At 40.0% G+C, this 24,283-nt stretch overlaps 1 pseudogene; it reads right to left on the bottom strand.

The window, feature by feature from the left end:
* LOC109029170 (liprin-beta-1-like) overlaps positions 1-24,283 on the bottom strand; it is a 100,698-nt pseudogene that overhangs the window by 56,452 nt on the left and 19,963 nt on the right.

A 24,283-nucleotide genomic window follows, 5' to 3' on the forward strand; every position in this document is an offset into this window, starting at 1 on the left:
CTATATTGATCCCTCAGGTAAAGGATCATGACCCTCCTTTAGCTGTCCCCTAGTCCCTGCCCTGCCACCTTCTTGCCATGACCTGTACTTTTCAGCTCTCTTTATAGATCTATTTTACCTGTAGACTGTGAGCTCTCAAGGACAAGCACCAGGTCTTAGTTCCTTTTTATTTCAAATCCTAACACAGTGGGCCAGTTGCGGTGGCTCACGCCTGTAATCCCAGCACTTTGGGAGGCCGAGGTGGGTAGATCACTTGAGGTCAGGAGTTTGAGACCAGCCTGGGCAACATGGTGAAATGTTGTCTCTACTAAAAATACGAAATTAGCCATGTGTGGTGGCAGGTGCCTGTAATCCCAGATACTCAGGAGGCTGAGGCAGGAGGATCATTTGAACCCAGGAGACAGAGGTTGCAGGGAACTGAGATAGCACCATTGCACTCCAGCCTGGGCGATGGAGCGAGACTCCATCTCAAAAAAAACAATGAAAAACCAAAATCCTAACACAGTGTTTAGTACTGAGTAATCTAGCTCTCTTTATGTAATTCTTTAAATGTTTTTAATACATCCTGTCTTTATAATTTTTAAAAAGTCAAATACAACAGCTTAAAGAGTTGCTATTCTTTAAGTCAAAAGTGACTGGTCAGTAGGATCAAGAATAGGAATGAAAAAGGAGGCAGACAAGAAGAGAACATGGCCATCAAGTAGACATCAAGTGAGATGGCAACCTATCGATTGAGAAATCTAATACTAAAGGAATTTAGAAACTAAATTGAAAATGTAATCAAACAAATATACCTGGAGCCTTACTGTTGCTTTAGACTAGACGCTATGATAAGCCTGAAAGATGACATATCTTACTCTCAAGAGACTTGAAACTAGTTTTATTATTTTAATCCTTAGTCTAGTTATTAAGCTCTAAGAAAAACTCAACCAAAATACTTTAGAAGACTGTCTACACTGAATAAGATGCACTGTTCTTTAGTAAGATTTCTGGCAAACTTGTGTTTATTCATCAGTGTTTTATAAACCTGCTTGGCAGGTATGAACCTGTCCCTAAAATTTAAGCAGTGTGCTTTGCAAGTCTTTACAATAAAGTAAGCTTTCCATACCCTTTGAGGTTGACTGTCATGCTATATATTAGAAAGCAGGACAAAGTATTTTAAAATAGGAAATAATCTCAGTATCTCTTCATTATAGTTTCAAATATGTTATCAGCCAGGCACGGTGGCTCATGCCTATAATCTCAGCACTTTGGGAAGCCAAGGCTCAAGGATCACTTGAGCCCAGGAGATTGAGACTAGCAAATTCACGGCTCAAGAGGATGCATGGGTCCAAGTCTAACTGGCCACAAGAATAGTGTCTAAAATCCTCTTATGAAACAAAAGAAAAATGAAGCAAATTATAAACGATTTCCTGGAGAGTGCTAAAGTCCTTACTCCAATAATAAAGAACAATTTTGTTGACTTAAAAGGAACAGTTAATTGCTTCAAAAATACGTCTCCTCATTATAAATTGCAAGTGGGAGAACTTATATAGCATGCAGGACACCACCAATTTCAAGATGGACGGGTGGGTTTTATATTGCAATGCCTGGAGTCAATCTTTTCCTGCTACCTACTAATACCTCAAACAAATAGAATAACGCTATACTTTCAGAAGTGAAATAAGATCTTCATCAGATAACACTCACTAAGTGAGCCAGTCATGAGCAGAATGAGTAAAAAGCCTCAGGACAAATTCCTCCAAAGCATTATTAGCCTAGATCAAGAAGTACCAAGACAAAACAATTTCTGCTTTATTCCACCTTTCAAAGGAATTCCATGGTTTTAATGCCCATTTGATTTCAATATAATATGCTTTATAAGGAACTACTTCTAAGACATTTTCAAATGGTATGGTATACATCATAGCTTTTCAGATTGTGGCACTGAAAGAAAATTCATCTCATTAGTACTGAATTCTCTCAGTCCAAAAGAAAATCAGAATGGCAATTTATTTAGTTTTCCCTCATCTGCATCAATAAAGATAATTTTAAGTACAAATCTCTAAAATAAAGAGCTCTCATTCTAAGATACAGGTTTCCTGCATACCTACTTAGAAAGGAAAAGAAAACCCTTCAAACATCTTCATAGTTAATGTGTGTTTGGATAGTTGTTTTTAAGTTTCACTTTCATCAATCCTTCTGTCATGCATCTTTGGGGCCAAGATTTTCCCCAAGCAGAACATGGGGATGGAAAGGAGAATTTTTCTTCAGTAAAATGACTTTAGAAATCAAGTTAGTACCATATTGCAACCAGCAACTTAATAATTGATTCATATAACGATCAAAAATAGATGCTAAAACCATTGGGTGAATCACTGTCAGGGAAAAAAACATGCACATGCTCTCTAAGATTACCCCACAGGTGCCTTCTTAGTTATCAAGAGGATTAGGCACCTTTACAATGGAAAGGTCTGGTCAACACCAACTTAGCCAAGTGATTAAACTTAGCCTAGCTAATATCATGCACCTTCTGAAAAGAAGCAATGTACACTTGCTAGCAATGTTTAATTTGAATCTAATTATGAGGACACCAACAGTTAGATGAATCTAGACAACAGGACATTTTACCAGACAACTGTCTTTGACTTTTAAAACATCTTAACATCATAAAACTCAAAATAAAACACAAAAAAGACAGGGAGACAAAAGAGTTCATAAAAGAGATGAAAGAAACATGACAACCAATTGCTCTTTGCAATTTTTTTTTTTTTTGAGACAGAGTCTTGCTCTGTTGCCCAGGCTGGAGTGCAGCGGCACAATCTCGGCTCACTGCAAGCTCCGCCTCCCAGGTTCACGCCATTCTCCTGCCTCAGCCTCCTGAGTAGCTGGGACTACAGGCACCCGCCACAACACCCCGCTAATTTTTTGTATTTTCAGTAGAGACGGGGTTTCACCTTGTTAGCCAGGATGGTCTCGATCTCCTGACCTTGTGATCCACCCACCTCGGCCTCCCAAAGTGCTGGGATTACAGGCATGTGCCATCACACCTGGCTAATTTTGTATTTTTAGTAGAGATGGGGTTTCTCCATGTTGGTCAGGCTGGTCTTGAACTCCTGACCTCAGGTGATCCGCCCACCTTGGCCTCCTAAAGTGCTGGGATTACAGGCGTGAGCCATTTTTGATGGAATCTTTGATCAAAACCAAAAGCAAAACAAAAACTATGGTAAAGGGCATTTTTTTTCTGAATGTGGAGTATACATTAGATAATATGACTGAATATTTGCTGGGTATAATGAGAATATATGGCTATGTAGGAGAATGTCCTGGGTTCTTAGGAAATTTAGGCTGAAATATTTAAGGATAGAAGTGTCATGATATCTGCAACTTACTTTCAATTAGTCCAGGAAAAAAGAGAGAAAGAGAAAATGAGAAAGCAAAGATGGGGAAAATATTAAAAAAAGTTCTAGTAAGTAGGTAGTATAGATCTCTATTAAAGTATTATATCTGCTATATTTGTATGACAGTAATAGCTTATGAGGTATATATATATATATTTAAAACATTAAACATTTACTCTAAACAAAACTTAGATAATAATTTGATTTCTCAAGCAATATAAACTGGGCAATTCTTTAATTTGGATTCATTCATTCATCCTGGCACCTGCCTTTGGGTTCACAGCTGGCTGCAAAGAATTTTCAGTCTCACAGATTGGTAAATATTCATCCTTCAAGTCCTAACTATAAAAAGCCAAATTGGTTCAGTTGAAAGCAGACTAGCATCGAGGTATTTTTCCAGAACATGTAAGATTTCAGGAGTTTATCTAGCGTTTGCTGAGATTAAAAAGAATAATTTTTGCCAAATGGGGAGGTAGGTCCTCTGTCCTTTGAAATGTTTGCAAGTTTCAAAGCCTGAATATCTCATGTCTACCTTCAAAACATAGTAAATTTCTGTTTCTCACAAATCAAGAACAGCCTGACACTTATAATGCTAATAATTTCTTCAAATTGTTTTGACGTTTTCTTTTATTTTGAGCAGTGACAGATTGTTCTGCTTCTTCCAAACTAACAAGAACAGGCATAGTCACTATATGCAGTATTGTGCATTCTGGGGGACTTCTGAGAGTGAGAGTGTGCTCTATATAGTCTTTTGTTGTTGCTGAGACAGAGTCTCACTCTGTAGCCTAGGCTGGGGTGCAGTGGCATGATCTCTGCTCACTGCAACCTCCACCTCCTGGGTTCAAGCGACACTCATGCCTCAGTGTCCCAGGTAGCCGGGACTACAGGCATGCGCAACCACACAGGCTAATTTTTACATTTTTAGTAGAGACAGGGTTTCACCATGTTGGCCAGGCTGGTCTCAAAATCGTAGCCTCAAGGAGTTGGTTTTTTTAAAAGATTAACAAAATAGATAGACCGTTAGCCAGACTAATAATGAAGAAAAGAGAGAACAATCAAATAGATATAACAAAAAATGATAAAGGGGATATCGCCACTGATCCCACAAAAATACAAACTACCATCAGAGAATACCATAAACACCTCTACACAAATAAACTAGAAGATCTAGAAGAAATGGATAAATTCCTGGACACTTACACCCTCCCAAGACTAAACCAGGAAAAAGTCGATCCCTGAATAGACCAATAACAAGTTCTGAAATTGAGGCAGTAATTAATAGCCTACCAACCAAAAATGCCCAGGACCAGATGGATTCACAGCCAAATTCTACCAGAGATACAAAGAGGAGGTGGTACCATTCCTTCTGAAACTATTCCAAACAGTAGAAAATGAGGGACTCCTCCCTAACTCATTTTATGAGGCCAGCATCATCCTGATACCAAAACCTGGCAGACACACACACACACACACACACACACACACACACACACACACACACACACCAATTCAGGCCAATATCCCTGATGAACATCAACGCAAAAATCCTAATAAAATACTGGCAAACCAAATCCAACAGCAAATCAAAAGCTTATCCATGATGAAGTCGGCTTCATCCCTGGGATGCAAGCCTGGTTCAACACATGCAAATCAATAAAAATAATCCATCACTTAAACAGAACCAACGACAAAAGCCACATGATTATCTCAATAGTTGCAGAAAAGGCCTTCGATAAAATTCAACATCCCTTCATGCTAAAAACTCTCAACGAAGTAGGTATTGTTGGAACATATCTCAAAATAATAGGAGCTATTTATGACAAACCCATAGCCAGTATCATACTGAATGGGCAAAAGCTGGAAGTATTCCCTTTGAAAACTGGCACAAGACAAGGATGCCCTCTCTCACCACTCCTATTCAACATAGTACTGGAAGTTCTGGCCAGAGCAATCAGGCAAGAGAAAGAAATAAAGGGTATTCAAACAGGAAAAGAGAAAGTCAAAATATCTGTTTGCAGACGACATGACTGCATATTTAGAAAACTCCATTGTCTCAGCCCAAAACCTCCTTAAGCTGATAAACAATTTCAGCAAAGTCTCAGGATACAAAATCAATGTACAAAAACCACAAGCATTCCTATACAACAAAAAGAGACAAGCAGAGAACCAAATCATGAGTGAACTCTCATTCACAATTGCTACAAAGAAAATAAAATACCTAGGAATACAACTTACAAGGGACATGAAGGACCTCTTCAAGGATAATTACAAACCACTGATCAAGGAAATAAGAGAGGACATAAACAAATGGAAAAAAAATCCATGCTCATGGATAGGAAGAATCAATATCATGAAAACGGCCATATTGCCCAAAGTAATTTATAGATTCAATGCTATCCCCATCAAGCTACCATTGACTTTCTTCACAGAACTAGATAAAAAAAAAAAAAACTACTTTAAATTTCATATGGAACCAAAATAGAGTCTGTATAGCCAAGGCAATTCTAAGCAAAAAGAACAAAGCTGGAGGCATCACACTAACTGACTTCAAACTATACTACAAGGTTACATTAACCAAAACAGCATGGTACTGGTACCAAAACAGATACACAGACCAACGGAACAGAACAGAGGCCTCAGAAATAACACCACACATCTACAATCACCTGATCTTTGACAAATCTGACAAAAACAAGCAATGGGGAAAGGATTCCCTATTTAATACATAGTGCTGGGAAAACTGGCTACCCACATGCAGAAAACAGAAACTGGACCCCTTCCTTACACCTTATACAAAAATTAACTCAAGATGGATTAAAGACTTAAACGTAAGACCTAAAAATATAAAAACCCTAGAAGAAAACCTAGGCAGTACCATTCAGGACATAGGCATGGGCAAAGACTTAATGAATAAAACACCAAAAGCAATTACAACAAAAGCCAAAATTGACAAATGGGATCTAATTAAACTAAAGAGCTTCTGCTCAGCAAAAGAAACTATCATTAGAGTGTACAGGCAACCTACAGAATGGGAGAAAATTTTTGCAATCTATCCATCTGACAAAGGGCTAATATCCACAATCTACAAGAAACTTAAACAAATTCACAAGAAAAAAAAACAAACAACCCCATCAAAAAGTGGACGAAGGATATGAACAGACACTTCTCAAAAGAAGACATTTATGTGGCCAACAAATATATGAAAAAAAGCTCATCATCACTGGTCATTAGAGAAATGCAAATCAAAACCACAATAAGGCCGGGCGCGGTGGCTCACGCCTGTAATCCCAGCACTTTGGGAGGCCGAGGCGGGCGGATCACGAGGTCAGGAGATCGAGACCATCCTGGCTAACACAGTGAAACCCCGTCTCTACTAAAAAATACAAAAAATTAGCCGGGCGTGGTGGCGGGCGCCTGTAGTCCCAGCTACTCGGGAGGCTGAGGCAGGAGAATGGCGTGAACCCGGGAGGTGGAGCTTGCAGTGAGCCGAGATCGCGCCACTGCACTCCAGCCTGGGCGACAGAGCGAGACTCCGTCTCAAAAAAAAAAAAAAAAAAAAACCACAATAAGATACCATCGCATGCCAGTTAGAATGGCGATCATTAAAAAGTCTGGAAATGACAGATGCTGGAGAGGATGTGGAGAAATAGGAACATTTTTACACTGTTGGTGGGAGTGTAAATTAGTTCAACCATTGTGGAAGACAGTGTGGTGATTCCTCAAGGATCTAGAACCAGAAATACCATTTGACCCAGCAATCCCATTACTGGGTATATACCCAAAGGATTATAAATCATTCTACTATAAAGACACATGCATACATTATGTTTATTGCAGCACTGTTTACAATAGCAAAGACTTGGAACCTACCCAAATGCCCATCAATGATAGACTGGATAAAGAAAATGTGGCACATATACACCATGGAATACTTGCAGCCATAAAAAAAAGAATGAGTTTATGTTCTTTGCAGGGACATGGATGAAGCTGGAAACCATCATCCTCAGCAAACTAACACAGAAACAGAAAAACAAACACTGCATGTTCTCACTCATAATTTGGAGTTGAACAGTGAGAATACATAGACACAGGGATGGGAACATCACACACTGGGGCCTTTCATGGAGTGGGGGGAGAAGGGAGGGAGAGCATTAGGACAAATACCTAATACATGTGGGGCTTAAAACCTAGATGACGGGTTGATAGGTGCAGCAAACCAATATGGCACATTCATACCTATGTAACAAACCTGCATGTTCTACGCATGTATCCAAGAACTTCAAGTAAAATAAAAAAAAAGAAGAGTTAGATCTAAAAAGAGTACAAAATGCCCAGAATAGTCCAGAAAGACAGCTGATGACCTTTTCCTCTAAAATATCTTAATATCACAGTACCAAATAGCCTAACTATGTCAAGCCAAGCATATAACTACTATTAAACAGGAAAGGAATCAGGTAAAAAACAAACGACAAACAAGAAAAGCTGATGGAACAGTAACAGTTTGTGTTCTGAACCACAAATGAGAACACAGAAGACAATTAACTGTTGTATTGTAGTTAGGATTACACCACTGGTAAGGGATTACACCTTAGCTCAAGGTAATAGTCACAAGAAACTCTCAGGGCTATTTCAGTCGGAAAGCTGCTATAATTTCTACAGTGATAGCACATGTTATCTTCTGCCTAGGGACTAAATGGATCCTGCTACAATGGCTGTAAATTGCACATCCCTAATTTAAGTCTCCTCTTGGCTGAAGCAGCTCTGGGCTGTGATTTGACCAGGAGACTAGAACAGCGCTACAGTACAGAAGGAATGCAGACCACACCCAGGGAACCCAATCTCATTTCTTTGATTACTATGCACACAGACTTGAGCTACTGCTAAATAATGGATTTAAGAACTATTGAAATGCCTTCCCCCATTTCTCTACTCCTGAAGCAATGGGAAACCATGGCTCACTGAAACGATGGAGTCAGAAGCCAAGTTTCCCCAAAATACCATAACATTAAACCACACATCCACTAAATAAGAGTAAAAATTATCTTGGACACTCTTCCCCCTTCTCAAAAAACTGTTGAGGTTACATATCTAAAAGCCATCATAGATACTTAGGCCTCCTAATTAAATGTATAAATGTATGGAAACTTAAGAGAAAAAAGACTACTTGCTCAGTTATAGAGCCAGCATGTATGCACAGACACACATACACACCACTTATTTGATCATTTGCTAAACGTGCAAACTCTTCCTCTGTCTACAGTTACACACTAGCATATCTGTCTCATAGAGGAAAAAAAAATCAAAGTCATTAGCTGCCAATTTCCTAAGAGGTGAGGAGAAAGCGAAGCAACTGAGAATGAAAAGACTGCTATGGCTTTGACAAGATGAGCAAATGGCTTCTAACAGCCCACAAACTACAGACACACACACGCACACACATACACACACACACACACACACACACACACACACACATACACACACACACAAAGTATCTGCTTGATGAGAGAGTTCTAAAAGCCCAACTAAATCTCTATCTGATGGTAAAAGTGAGCCTAGATATTTGGTAGGAAAAGGAGAAAGCACTAAAAAAAAAAAATGGAAAAGAAAACATTTTGTGAGTTACATGATGAAACCAAGATCATTTATATATTGTCCAAGTTATCATGAACCAATTAAGCACAAAACAAACAACATGTGACACAATCCCAAATAAGACTGCCATCCCCAAGCAGTGCTTTCAGAATTTTACTACGAATTCCCTAAAATAATGTTTAGTTCATAAAAGAAGGTCAGAAGATAGGAAGCCCCAATCCCCACATAATAATCAAAGTGACAAAGACTGCAAAAAGGATACAGAGAAAAAGGCGCAAAGGATAAATCCATAGTAGATGCGTTTCTTTGGGGATGACATTATCTCAGTGGCTACAAATTGCCTACTTACAAACCACTACACTACAGGGTGGAGTGATGATACAGGCAAGCCTGAGTGAATAGCTAACCATACAGTCCCACAGCCTTCCTTGGCCTAATGAAGAGAAGACAGAGATGAAGCTGGACAAGGGGCTCCCACCTCATTCTTGTGCCTGGGTCCATTCGGCCTCAAAAGTGGTATAACCAGACAGCGTTCACCACTATCATCCATGAACTCAAGGACCACTGGCACAAAGGAGAGACTAGGGTGTTGCCTGCACTCTTAGGCAAATGAAATTTCATATATTTGCCAGTTGCCAGAACACCTAAGACTGAAAGTATTGCCGTGAGCAGTGGCTCACGCTTGTAATCTCAGCACTGTGGGAGGCCAAGGTGGGAAGATCACTTGAAGACAGGAGTTCAAGACCAGCCTTGGCAATGCAACAAGACTCTGTCTCTACAAAAAATTTTAAAAACAGCCGGACATGGTGGCACACGCCTGTAGTCCCAGCTGCTCAGGAGACTGAGGTGGGAGGATCACTTGAGCCCAGAAGCTCAAGGCGGCAGTGAGCAAGGATCGCACCATTGTACCCCAGCCTGGGCAATGAACTGAGACTGTCTTTTTTTTTAAAAAAAAAAAAAACAAAAAAAAAAACAAAGGAAAAAAAGTATAATGTATAAAATTACAAATTTCCTTTGTGCAAAATGACCCTATTTTTCCACAAATCTCAGCTCCACTGGTCTCTTGTGAACTAAGTAAACCAGTTCAGACAACCAAGAGTGTCTTCACTGACTCACCCTGGGGAGGGACATGCCAAGGACACAATGACAAATGTCTCCCTTCATCCTTCCTCTGAGTTTCAGTCTAAGATGAGGCAAGTAGAAAAAATCTTTTCTTGTTAGTATTCACTACACTTAAATTAAAAACCGAAGTTTCGGCCGGGCGTGGCAGCTCATGCCTATAATCCCAGCACCTTGGGAGGCCGAGGCGGGTGGATCATCTGAGGTCAGAATTTCGTAGACCAACCTGACCAACATGAAGAAACCCTGTCTCTACTAAAAATACAAAATTATCTGGGCATGGTGGCTCATGCCACCATCTCAATAAATAGTAGTTATTATTACTGAGCCAGAGAAATAGGGAGAAAGTGGGTAAATATGCCTGTGAGAAACCAACACCTCATATTCTAAGCCTACTGGGTCATTAATGGGTCAACTAGCAATTCTCGCTGGTGTAGATAAGGTAGTGAAATGGTCTGTGAGGTGAAGAGTGATGAATGACTTGAGAAGAGGGCTGTGCTTTTTATTTTATGTTCTACCAATTCTGTGTTTTCCTTCTCAGTGCCAAATGAAGATTTGCTCACTGCCTGCCACACCGCGTCTAAATCTTACAGCCACCTATGTTATTCATACTACTCTTAGAATTTACAGGTTTTAAAAGGGCGAGCAGATACAAACACTCCTAGACTTAATGAGTAGACTCACTAGAGTCAAGTAACTTTACTCCTGGAAAAAAATTCACATACACTGAGAGGTAATTGCAGGCTTTAGAGAGGTCTGAAATGAACCATGGCCAGAAGTTACTTCACTTACATTTTTAAAAAGCAGGTTTAATACTGATTTTGTTTTCAGTTCTTCAAATCTTGGATGTATTTAGCAAGCTAATCCACACAAGTTCTTTTATACTAAAAAGAAACAAATACAAAAACAAGTTAAAACTGATTTCAAATTATAGCACACCAGAAAAAATAAAAGCACCAAATGGCTAATTATTATATAAACAAAGAACATCAAACTAGATAACATGAGTGTAATTAAAAACAACAAACCATGTGTTAAGGACTTCCTTCCATCCATCCTTTCTCTCCTATCCTCCTTCTTCCATTCTTCCCCATCTAGCACTCCACCCTTCTCTGCCTTCCTTCCTCAGTTACTGGACAACCTCAAATATTCCCTGATGACTGATTTTTTCTGCTGAAACCAAGTAGCACATGGTAGGTACTCTATGAATGTTTGCTGAGTAAATGAATGAACCACGGTTTTGCAATATTTTGTTGTTAAGATTTAAAAAATAAGAAATGCCCACAATTTATTATTTTGTTATCCAACAGGAACAAGTTGTAGACAATATGTTGAAATACATATATTGTTTCTGAATTGAGTTTCTGATTCTCTTATCTCTTTTAAATAACTCATGCTTACGGGAAAATCCCCATTAGTATATATGGGCACATACATCTTCACCATGATACAGTAATAAAATATATTTTGGTACTAAAAGAATATTTAAGAAGAGTAAAATTTCCTTTTGAGATGCTCTCTTCAAATACCTCAGAACTACCTGCACCCAAAGGAGAAAGCAAGGTGTCTCCCAGTTAAATACAAGAGATATTGCCACATGTGTTTTACAAATGCATACAGAGTCAGGGCCAGTCCTAGACAAAATTATGACGTACGGATGTGGCTGTTTCCTTCCATTTGTCCTTTTGAGGATTCATTAACCCCAGATGTTTAATCAAGTAAGGAAGCAAAAGGATCAACTCCAAGGTTACAACAACTTAATGGATATCCTTCATGAGGATATTTTTATTTTAAAAAAAAAAAAAGCTTCACAAAAGGCAGTTGCTTAACAGTGAAATAAAATGCATTACTGACTATGGAACTTCAGGAATGAATGGGGGTGTGGATTTTCATCATGGAATTTCTCAACACACCATTAAATCACATCAGGTAAGTATCTGTCCATTCTGCTTTCTCCTACCACTGGCTTCATATATGGCCCATATATACACACCAATCCCAGCAAGTTTTAAGCAATTTATTATATACAAACAGGCAAGCTCAATTTTAAGACTAGGGTGTGCTCTGAAAGTAAACAGTCATGTTAATGAGCAGTTTTCAAAGTGAGCTCCTAGGACTCCCACCCTAAGATGCTTCAGAGAGCAGAGGCAGAAGTGAGTGGATGTGCAGCCATGGGCACAGCGATTTCACTTTCATCTGTTTCAGACTTAGACCCAAGATTATTTGGGGAAGTGGTTCCTCAAGCTGCTTATGAAAGAGCTGAAACAATCGATGTAACCAAGTAACAATTAGATTAAAAGCTAGTGCAGAAAATCCCAGTCAGTTCACAACACAGCTGATCTAACACCAAAATCCAACCACCACTTGTTATAGGGCCTTTATGGTAAAATACAAGTCCCAGCCTGAGTCCCAGGGCAGAGGTCAGCCTGGGTCTGAGCAGACAGCAGCTGGGCCTTCTCTTCTTCCCTACTCAGCCCCCTCATCTCCTGCCCTGGAATATCATGAGCAGAAGGAAGGGCACTTACACTTCCATGAAGACTGAGTCAACAGTAAGAGGGCAAGATTACGGTGCAGGGGGCCTGTGGATGTTCACAAGATGGAGAAGCAGAGGTCTCCAGCAGAGAACAAGACATGGTGGGTTTCTGTAAGTCAGACACTTCCCAGGCCCTATCCCGATCCCTGCAGCTTCTTTGCTGGGAATTCCACGTGCCAGGTTTACACGCTTCACCTGGATCAGGGCTCTTCGCTGGGAATAAGAAAGGAGAAAATTAATAGAACAGTTTAAAAGGAAGAAAAAAATACCTATGTTCTATGAAATCCAATTCAAAACAATATGTAAAATGAAAAAAAGGGGGAAGATTGGGGGAGCATTATGAGAAAATAAGCATTGCCTAAATGTGCTCCAGAGAAATTCACATTGACTAAGAAGCACTGAGTATATTCAATCCCTCCCTCAGCACAGAGCTCTAATTATTTGGCCCAGCCAGGACTGAATACAAAAAATATTTATAAACATGAACCATTATATTTTTTGAGTTTTCATCATACTAAAAAGTAAGTATATAAGTAAAAGTAGCTGTACGTGATGGCCCACTAAGAACAAACGAAAAACTACCGTTGGAGTACAACCTTGGCAGGCTGAGGTGGGAGAATCACTTGAGCCTAGAGTTTGAGTCCAGCCCAGGCAACATAGCAAGAGCACACTTTGAAAGAAAAGATAGAAAGAAAGGAAAAGAAAAGAAAGAGGGAAGGAAGGATGGAAGGAAAAAGAAAGAAAGATAAAGAATGAAAGAAAGAAAGAGGAGGGAAGGGAGTGAGAGAAGAAAAAGAAGAAGGAAGAAGTAGAAGGAGGAAGAAGAAGAAGGAAGAAGAGGAAGAAGAAGAAGAAGAAAAAGAAGCAGCAGCAGAAGCAGCAGCAGGAGGAGGAGGAAGAAGGAAGCAGAAGAAAAAGAAGGAAGAAGGAGAAGGAGAAGAGGAAGAAGAAAGAAGAATAAGAAGAGGACGAAGAAAGAGGAGGAGGAAGGAAGAAGAGGAAGAAGGAAGAAGAAGAGGAGAAGGAAGAAGAAGAAGAGGAAGAAGGAGGAGAAGGAGGAAGAGGAAGAAGAAGAGAAGGAGAAGAAAGAAGGGGGAAGAAGAAGAAGGAGGAGGAGGAAGAAGAAAGAAGGAGAAAGAAGAAGAGAGAAGGAGAAGAAACAAGAAGGAAGAGAAAGAAGAAAGAAGGAGAAAGAAGAAAGAAGGAGGAGAGGAGGAAGAGGAGGAGGAACACAGGAGGAAGAAGGAGAAGAAGAAGAAAGAGGAGGAGGAGAAGAAGGGAAGAAGATTTACAAGTTTACATTTATTTTGGACTTCAATCTTTGTATCTTTGTCTTAAAAACAGTTTCTGAGATGAGCAGTTTCATGCAAAAGGTTCATTGGAGAGTGATCTGGGAAGAGACACCTGTAAGGCAGAAAACAAGGGAGGATGAGGCAGATGGAGAAGTGGGAGGAGTGGTTGTAACTGAGGCCTAGCTGATCCTACAGGTTGCCCTGGAGCTAGAGTGGTTCTTTAGAGTTATCCCAAATTGGGGAAAGGAGCCAGGATACACACACACACACACACACAGACACACACACACAAAATTGGGGAAAGGAGCCAGGATACACACACACACACACACACACACACACACACACACACACACACCTGGAGCTAGAGTGGTTCTTTAGAGTTATCCCAAATTAGGGAAAGGAGCCAGGATACATACACACACACACACACACACACACACACACACACACACACATATATGTATTTTTTTTTTTTTGAGATGAGTCTCACTCTGTTGCCCAGGCTGGAGTGCAGTGGTGCGATCTCGGCTCACTGCAAGCTCCGCCTCCCAGGTTCATGACATTCTCCTGCCTCAGCCTCCCGAGTAGCTGGGACTACAGGCGCCTGCCACCACACCTGGCTAATTTTTTTGTATTTTTAGTAGAGACGGGGTTTCACCGTGTTAGCCAGGATGGCGTCGATCTCCTGACCTCATGATCTGCCCACCTCAGCCTCCCAAAATGCTGGGATTACAGGCATGAGCCACCACCCCAGCCGGGGCCAGGATTTTTTTATCCTTGCATGAGCCACACCTGGGAGGCATTGTAATCTTGGATCAAGGTGGTCCCCTGCAGCCAAGGGCAGTTTCAAATGAAGGATGAACCTATAAGCCAGCACTTCCAGCAGCTTGGGAATGAGTACATCATCCCTGAAGATGAGATCAAGATGGAGACCATAATACCTACCTTCTCCTTACAGACACATTTAAATTGAGACACATTCTCTTTTCATTCTTCTATTCATTGTATATCAGGGCAGTTTACAGAGCACCTTGTTGCAGCCATCCCAGTCTCTTTACATATCTCCCCTACTTCCTTTTCTTTGGGACTATTCACATTTATACAGTCAGATATCATTTTATAATTTTTCCCTTTTTTCTGTTACATACGCTGTATTCATCTGTTCTCACGCTGCTAATAAAGGCATACCCGAGGCTGGGTAATTTATAAAGGAAAGAGGTTTAATGGACTCACAGTTCCACATGGTTGAGGAGGCCTCATGATCATGGTGGAAGGCAAATGAGAAGCAAAGGCACGTCTTACATGGCAGCAGGCAAGAAAGAATGAGAGAGCCAAGAGAAAGGGGAAACCCCTTATAAAGCCATCAGATCTCGTGAGACTTATTCACTACCACAAGAACAGTGTCGGGGAAGCTGCCCCCATGATTTAATTATCTCCCACCAGGCCCTTCCCACAACATATGGGAATTATGCAAGCTACAATTCAAGATGAGATTTGGGTGGGACACAGCCAAACCATATCATATAGTGTTTTTCTGAATCTTTATAAATCTGCTTTTTTAAACCTATACATTCTGTTAGAATGCTATTATTTCATAGTAACTTTCTCCCATATAACCAATCTTTTCTTTCTTGTTGGTTAGAAAAAAATTTTTGAATATTATTTGCCATTTTGGTTTTCTCTACTTTCTAAGAATGTTTTAGTTAGAGTTATTGGTTGCAAACAACAGAAAATAAATCTGGCTCCATTAAGGAGAAAAATAATTTGGGGAAGGGTTAAAGGTTGCACAATAAGCAAGAAAACTTACCAAACTTGGGCATGAAGCTAGACAGACAAAGCACAGCCAAGATCCTGCCCAAAGAGCCATTGGTGTAGGATGTTCTGCTGGCAACGATCCTGCGGGAGAAACAGCTGTGCTGCTGGTGTCTGCTGCCTCTGGATGCTAACTCTCACGCCTCTGAACTTACAATGTCTCTGTAGATAAAGTAACTGTACTCATGTTACAGTCCATGCTCTAGCTACCAGAATTAAGGAGAAAGGCTGGGCCGGGCAGGGTGGCTCGTGCCTCTAATCCCAGCACTTTGGGAGGCCAACGCAGGTGGACTGCATAAGATCAGGAGTTCAAGACCTGCCCGACCAACATGGTGAAACCCCATCTCTACTAAAAATACAAAAATTTGCCAGGCGTGGTGTCAGTTGCCTATAATCCCAGCTACTCAGGAGGCTGAGGCAGGAGAATGGCTTGAAGCCAGGAGGCGGAGGTTGCAGTAAGCCAAGATCGTGCCACTGCACTCTGGAAGACAGAGCAAGACTCTGTCTAAAAAAAAAAGGAGAAAGGCTATCATTCCCCTGCAGCTTCCATGTAGTAAACAGAGACTGGCATTCCTTATATTTCCCCCTGTGACTCTCCCAAAGAGGAAGGTGGTCATATAATGAGCTACCAAAATAATAAATGACCATTAACACAAGACTCAAAAAATGCAAGAATTTTAGCTGCGCACGGTGGCTCACGCCTGTAATCCCAGCACTTTGGGAGCCCAAGACCGGCAGATCACCTGAGGTTAGGAGTTTGAGACCAGCCTGGCCAACATGGCGAAACCCCGTCTCTATTAAAAATACAAAAATTAGCCGGGTGTGGTGGCAGGCGCCTGTAATCCCAGCTACTCAAGAGGCTGAGGCAGGAGAGTCTCTGGAACCCAGGAGGTGGAGGCTGCAGTGAGCTGCAATCATGCCACTGCACTCCAGCCTGGGAAAAGAGTAAGAATCTGTCTCCAAAAAAAGAGAAAGAAAGAAAAAAATGTAAGAATTTGTCAATAGTATCCCTTTAAGATAATTAGTTTTCAGAATGTTGGTATATTTGGATTCTTACATGCCACTTTTACTTGCCCCTCTGAAATGTTTATAATTTATGTTAGGAGAGCATCTTTTTAAAAATAATTAATTAATTTGAAAAGTTTTTGTAGACAAGGTCTCGCTGCATTGCCCAGACTGGTCCTGAACAGGGTTCAAGTGATCCTCTCACCTCGGCCTCCCAAAGTGCTCCAATTACAGGTGTGAGCCACTCAGATAAGGAAGCATTTTTTATATAATCTGCTGTTCTATGTCCTTATTATACTCCAACAACAATAGCATTTTTGTTTGTTTCTGTTTTTATTCTAGTCTGAGGTCTTATCAGATGTTACAAATGTGTTCTGTGGGGGAAAATAATACATCTTTAATCATATAAAATGAGAAGTGCCATCAACTATAACTCTCTTTTGAACACAGTAGCATATGAAAGGTTTTGAGAAATCCAGAAGTAAAGAGGTAGATGTAGGCTGGGCACACTGGCTCATACCCGTAATCCTGGCACTTTGGGAGGCTGAGGCAGGAGGATCTCTTGAGGCCAGGAGTTCAGCAAAAATGGGACTGTGGCTCCCAGAATCCTGTGTGATCACTGGAATTCCTAGCTTCCTGCAAAACAGCAGTGGCAGTGTGGTGTTAGAAGTCTCAGCAGCACAGCACTCATGGGATCTGGGCAATGTTCCTTTCCCTTTTGCTCCTCCAGCCTTGGGAGTTGGCAGCTTCCAGTACTTACTGATATCTGGGTAGCATCCATTCACCTTTTTGTCTCTTCAGCCCCACTAACACTTTTGCAAACTACCCGCTGTGTTAATGGCTCAGTGTTAGAAATACCTAGAGTGGTTTCTGTTGTTCTGATAGATCACTTAAATATACAAACATGGTATTTTCCCCAAGAAAACATATTAACATCTTGTATGACTGCAGTATTTTGTACACCATATTTTGGGAAATACCTAGAGTTATTTATATTGTTCTGACTAGACACTGAAATATACAAACATGGTACTTTCTCCCCAGAAAACCTATTGACTTTTATGATGATGATATTCTGTATGATATAATTTATTTAGGAAATGCAAATAGCCCAAATCTCCTTCACTTTTGTTTTCTAGTTGTTTTTTCTGCAAACAGGCACTTTGACTACTATACTACTATTATTATTCACATTATATTACCTTTTTTTTTTTTGAGACAAGAGTCTCACTCTGTTGCCCAGGCTGGAGTACCGCGATCATGGCTCACTGCAGCCTCAACCTCCTGGGCTCAAGCAGTCCTCCCACATCAGCCTCCTGAGTAGCTGGGAGGATCACTTGAGACCAGGAGTTCAGGACCAGCCTGGGCAATGCAGCAAGACCTTTTTAATTAATTAATTAATTACTTTTTAAAAGATGCTTCCCTAATATAAAAATACAAATACCATTGTATTTTTAGTAGAGACAGGGTTTTGTCATGTTGCCCAGGCTGGTTTCAAACTTCTGAGCTCAAACAATCTGCCTGCCTTGGCCTCCAAAAGTGCTGGGATTACAGGTGTGAGCCACCACACCAGCATATTACATATTTTTAACCAAAGTTTCACTTAAATTCTATATTCCATGTACATGTTCCACCCAAGAATTCTTATTGATACCTATAAAATCAAATATCAAGCTTATTTTATTCACCATCATTCTGTATACTGATATATGGATATAACTCTCAACCAACCCATTTATTTATTCTTGAGATAACTTATATACAGTAAGGTGCATAAATCTTACATATACAGCTTAATGAATTTTTACATAAGCATCAACTAAAGATACAGACATTTCCAGCATTCCACAAAGCTTCCTCCTGCCATTCCATCAATACTTCATTAAAAATGACTATCTGAATTTTACCACAGATTAGTTCTACTTGTTTTTGAACTACATACAAATGAAATCATACAATATATTATTTTTATGTCTATCTTCTTTCAATATTTTGTATGTGAGTTCATCTATGTTGTTGAATGTGGTTTGTTCATTTTTATTTCTGTATCATTATTATATCACTATCATTCATTCACAATTTATTTATTCATTCGACTCACGATGAACATTTGAATTTTTATCAGGTTAGGGCCATTACTGTAATTGCTATGAACACATTCATCCATGTCTTTTAGTGGATATAAGCACTCACTTCTGTAATGTTCATACTCAAGAGTGGAATTGCTGGTTCAACGAGTATGTGTATGTTTGGCTTTGTAGATACTGCCAAAAATTTTTCCAAAGTGGTGTACAAATTTGCATTCCCATGAGCAATGTATGAGAGTTCCATTTGCTCTGTATCCTCACCAAAACTCGGTGTTGACATTCTGGTGGAGGTATAGTGGTATTTCATTATGGCTTATATTTGGCTTCTTGATACCTAAGCATGATGAACAAACACCTTTTACATTTAGTGGCCGTATGGATATTCTCTTTCTTTGAGGTACACACTTCTACTCATTTAAGAATATTGAGTTGTCTGTCTTTTTATCATTAATTTGCAGGAGTTTCTTACAGGAGGAGCCTTTGAAAAGTTCATGGAAAATGTGTATTATGAAAAAAAACTATGCATGGATTTATTTGTTTTTGCACCAAAATAAACTCATACTAAACTTAATATAACATGTCTGAACAGGATCTAGTTTAAAGTCCTAAGAAGGATAAGACATCAATTTGAAAAGAGCCCTTATCAGAGCAACATGAATTCAGCTAAAATTGAAGAAATAACAAGACATCAAATTTATGGTGAAGCTTAAGTGGAAGAACAGTGAAACTATTGATGTTTTACAAAAAGTTTATGGGTACAATGCTTCAAAGACATTAGCAGCCTACAAATGGATAACTCATTTTAGGAGGGATGAGGTGATACTGAAGATGAAGCCTGCGACAACACACCATTCACATCAATTTGCAAGAAAAAATGTAATTTTCTTCACGCCCTAATTGAAGAGGACTGACAATTAACAGCAGAAACAATAGCCAACACTACAGATATCTCAATTGGTTCAGCTAACACAATTCTGACTAAAAATTTAAAGTTGAACAAACTTTCCACTGGATGGGTGCCAGAACCATTGTGCCCAGATCAGCTGCAGACAAGAGCAGAGCTTTCAGTGGAAATTTTAAACAAGTAGGATCAAGATCCTAAAACATTTAATCGAAGAATTGTAATAGGAGATGAAACATGGTTTACCAGTACAATCCTGAAGACAAAGCACAATCAAAGCAATAGCTACCAAGAGGTGAAAGTGGTCCAGTCAAAGCAAAAGTGGACTGGTCAAGAGTAAAGGAGGGCTGAGCACAGTGGCTCATATCTGTAATCCTAGCACTTTGGGAGACCAAGGCAGGAGGATCACTTCTCAGGAATTCCAGACAAGCCTGACAACATAGTAAGACCTTGTCTCTATAAAAAAAACTCAAAAATTAGCCAGCCATGGTGGTATGTGGCTATAGTCCCAGCTACTTGGGTGGCTGAGGTGGGAGGATCGCTTGAGCCCAGGAGGTTGAGGCTGCAGTGAGCCGTGATCGCGCCACTGCACTCCAGCCTGGGTGACAGAGCAAAACCCTGTCTCAGAAAAAAAAACAAAAAACAAAAAAAAATGAGCAAAGGTGATGGCAACATTTTTGGGGGATGCTCAATGCACTTTGCTTATTGACTTTCTGAAGGACCAAAGAATGACAATATTGCCAGGCATGGTGGCTCAATGCCTGTAATCCCAGCTACTTGAGAGGCTGAGGCAGGATAATCGCTTCAATCTGAGAGGCGGACGTTGCAGTGAGATGAGATCATGCCACTGCACATTAGCCTGGGCGACAGAGTGAGACTTTGTCTCAAAAAAAAAATGACAATATTATGACAATGCTTATTATCAGCGTTTTGAGAAAGTTAGCCAGTTAGCAGAAAAATGCCTGGAAAGCTTCACCAGAGAGTTCTTCTCCACCACGACAATGCTCCTGCTCATTCCTCTCATCAGTCAAGGGACATTTGTGAGCATTTTGATGAGAACTCATTATACGTCTACCTTACAATCCTGATTTAGTTCCTTCTTACTTCTTTTTGCCTCAAAAAAATCTTTAAAGGGCACCAATTTTTCTTCAGTTGATAATGTAAAACAGACTGCATTGACATGGTTAAATTCCCAGGATCCTCAGTTCTTTAGGGGTGGACTAAATGGCTGGTATCACTGCTTACAAAAGTGTCTTGAGCCTGATGAAGTATGTTGAGAAACGAAGTTTATGTTTTATCTTTTAATTCCATTTTTCATGAAGTTTTGGAGTCCCCTTGCATAGTCTATGTATGAGTTTTTTATTGGATATATGTATTAAAGATATTTTCTCTCAAGGCCAGGCACAGTGGCTCACACCTGTAATCCCAGCAGTTTGGGAAGCCGAGGTGGGCAGACCACTTGAGACCAGGAGTTCGAGACCAGCCTGGCCAACATGGCAAAACTGCATCTCAAATGAAAATACAAAAATTAGTGGGTGTGGTGGTGCGACTGCAATCCCAGCTATTCAGGAGGCTGAGGCACAAGAATTGCTTGAACCCAGGAGGCAGAGGTTGCAGTGAGCTGAGACTGCCACTGCACTCCAGCCTGGGCAATAGAGCAAGACTCTATCTCAAAAATATGTATCTATGTCTATAACTATCTTCGCTCAGTCCATTGCTTTTCCACTCAATTAATTCTGTCTTTTGATAAATAGAAGTTCTTTATTTTTTCTTTGAGACAGGGTCTCACTCTGTCACCCAGGCTGAAGTGCAGTGGCCCAATCATGGCTCACTGTAGCCTCGACCTCCTGGGCTCAAGCTAATCTCCCATCTCAGCCTCCTGAATAGCTGGGACTACAGGCATGTGCCACCACACCTGGCTAATTTTTTTAAATGTTTTGTACAGATAGAGTCTTGCCATGTTGCCCAGGCTGGGTCTTGACCTCCTGGGCTCAAACTATCCGCCCACCTTGGCCTCCTAAAGTGTTGGGATTTCAGGTTTGAGCCAACACACCCAGCCTGAAGTTCTTAATTTTACTGAAGTATAATTTATCAGTCTTTTCTATTACAGATAGTACATTTCTGTCCTGCTTATGATATTTTTCTGTACACTAAGGTCATGAAGATATTTTCTTATATTTTCTTCCAGAGCTTTATTTGGACTGGTCTAAACCTACATCTAGGTATTTGACCATCTCGAATTAATTTTTTATGGTATGCAGTAGGAATGAGGGTTAATTTTTTTCCATATTGAAACCCAGTGGACCTGGCACCATTTATTGAAAAGATCATCCTTTCCCCTGCTGAATTGTAGTGGTGTCTTTCTTATAAATCATGTGACTCTTTTCATGCAGATCTGTCCCAGGATCAGCATTCTGTTCCACTAATCTGTGTGTCTATTCTTGAACCAATATTATACAGTCTTAGTTATTATAGTTTCAAAGTCAATCTTGTTATTTCTTGGCCCTTTGCATTTCAATGTATATATTTTCAAGGAGAATCTTCAGTCTAGTTAAATGTAATTATCAAAAATGCTTGGGTTTAAGTGTACCATCTTTCTACTCGTTTGTCCCATCTGTTTTTTATTCCTTTATTTCACCCTTCATGCCTTGTTTTGTATCAAACTATTGTTATTTCATTTTTCTCCTCTATCAGCTATTAGAACTACAGGTGTGTGCCACAGTGCCTGGCTTCATTTTTTTTTCTTTTTTTGAGACAGAATCTTGCTCTGACACCTAGGCTGGAATGCAGCGGTACGATCTTGGCTCACTGCAACCTCTGCCTGCCAGGTTCAAGCAATTCTCATGCCTCAGCCTCCCAAGCAGCTGGGATTATAGGCAAGTGCCACCATGCCCTGTTAATTTTTGTATTTTTAGTAGAGATGGGGTTTCACCATGTCGGCTAGGCTGATCTTGAACTCCTGGCATCTGCCCACCTTGGCCTCCCAAAAGGCTAGGATTACAAGTGTGAGCCATGGCGCCTGGCCTGTGCCTGGCTTTCTATTAGCTTTTTCAACAACTTTATTGAAATATAATTCGTATATCATGTAATTCACCCATTTACAGTATACAATTCAATGGCTTTTAGTCTATTCAAGAAGTTGTGCATCCATCACCTCAATTGCTTTCACATTTTCATTGCCACAAAAAGAAATCCTGCAGCCCTTAGCTATCATATTCAATTCCCCCATACCCCCAGTCCTAGGTAACCACTAAACTAATTTTGTAACTCTATAGGGTTGCCTATTCTGGACATTTTATATAAACATTTAGAAAAATGTACACAATGGGTATTCGTGTGGTATTATCTGAGTGTGTGTGTATATATAAGAGAGTAAGAAGGAAAAAAGAGAAACTTCTGAATAACACATGGAGTGAGGAAAGAATGGAAAGGGAGAAAAAGTGGGCATAAATTTCTATATTTTCATGGGTGTGGACAATTGTTCACTTAAAGATCAGATTTATGTTTATAAGAAAAAAACAACTCCATTAAAAAGTGGGTAAAGGACATGGGCAGACACTTTTCAAAAGAAGACATATGTGCAGCCAATAAGCATACGAAAAAAAGCTCAACATCACTAATCAATAGAAAAATGCAAATCAAACCCACGAGGAGATACCATCTCACACCAGTCTGAATGGCTTTTACTAAAAAGTCAAAAAAACAACAGGTGCTGATGAGGTTGCAGAGAAAAAGGAGCACTTACACACTGTTGGTAGGAGTGTAAATTAGTTCAACCATTGTGGAAAGCAGTGTGGCGATTCCTCAAAAAACCTAAAACCAAACTACCATTTGACCCAGCAATCCCATTGATAGGTATATACCCAGAGGACAAATTGTCCTATCATAAAGACATATGCATGCGTACATTCAAGGCAGCACTATTAATAACAGCAAAGACATGAAATCAACCAAAATGCCCATGGATGGTAGACTGGACAAAGAAAATGTGGTACATATACACCATGGAATACTATGCAACCATTAAAAAGAACAAGATCATGCCCTTTGTAGGAATGTGAATGGAGCTGAAGGTCATTATCCTTAGCAAACTAACACAGGAACAAAATGTCAAATACCACGTTCTCACTTATACGTGGGAACTAAATGATGTGAACACATGGACACAGAGAGGGCGACAATAGATACTAGGGCCTGCAGGAGGGTGAAGGGTGGAGGGTGGGAGGAGGGAGAGGATCAGAAAAAATAACTAATGGGTACAAGGCTTAATACCTGGGTGACAAAATAATCTGTACAACAAACTCCCATGACACAAGTTTACCCATGTAACAAACCTGTACATATACCCCATACTTAAAAGTTAAAAAAAAGAAATCAGATTTATAAATTAGGATACTGAATTCCAGGTTATTGGTAAAGTTCCTTAAAAGAAACTAATGTTGCACAGATGTACCGACAATCCTAAGCATAAAAATTTTAGTTCTCAAATATCCACTGAAGAAAGACTAGTACATATTTTGGCACTGTAATAAGAATCAACAAGCTGAAACCAGTTT

This window comes from Gorilla gorilla, chromosome 10 (assembly GCF_029281585.2).
Source record: "Gorilla gorilla gorilla isolate KB3781 chromosome 10, NHGRI_mGorGor1-v2.1_pri, whole genome shotgun sequence".
NCBI classification, from domain to species: Eukaryota; Metazoa; Chordata; class Mammalia; order Primates; family Hominidae; genus Gorilla; species Gorilla gorilla.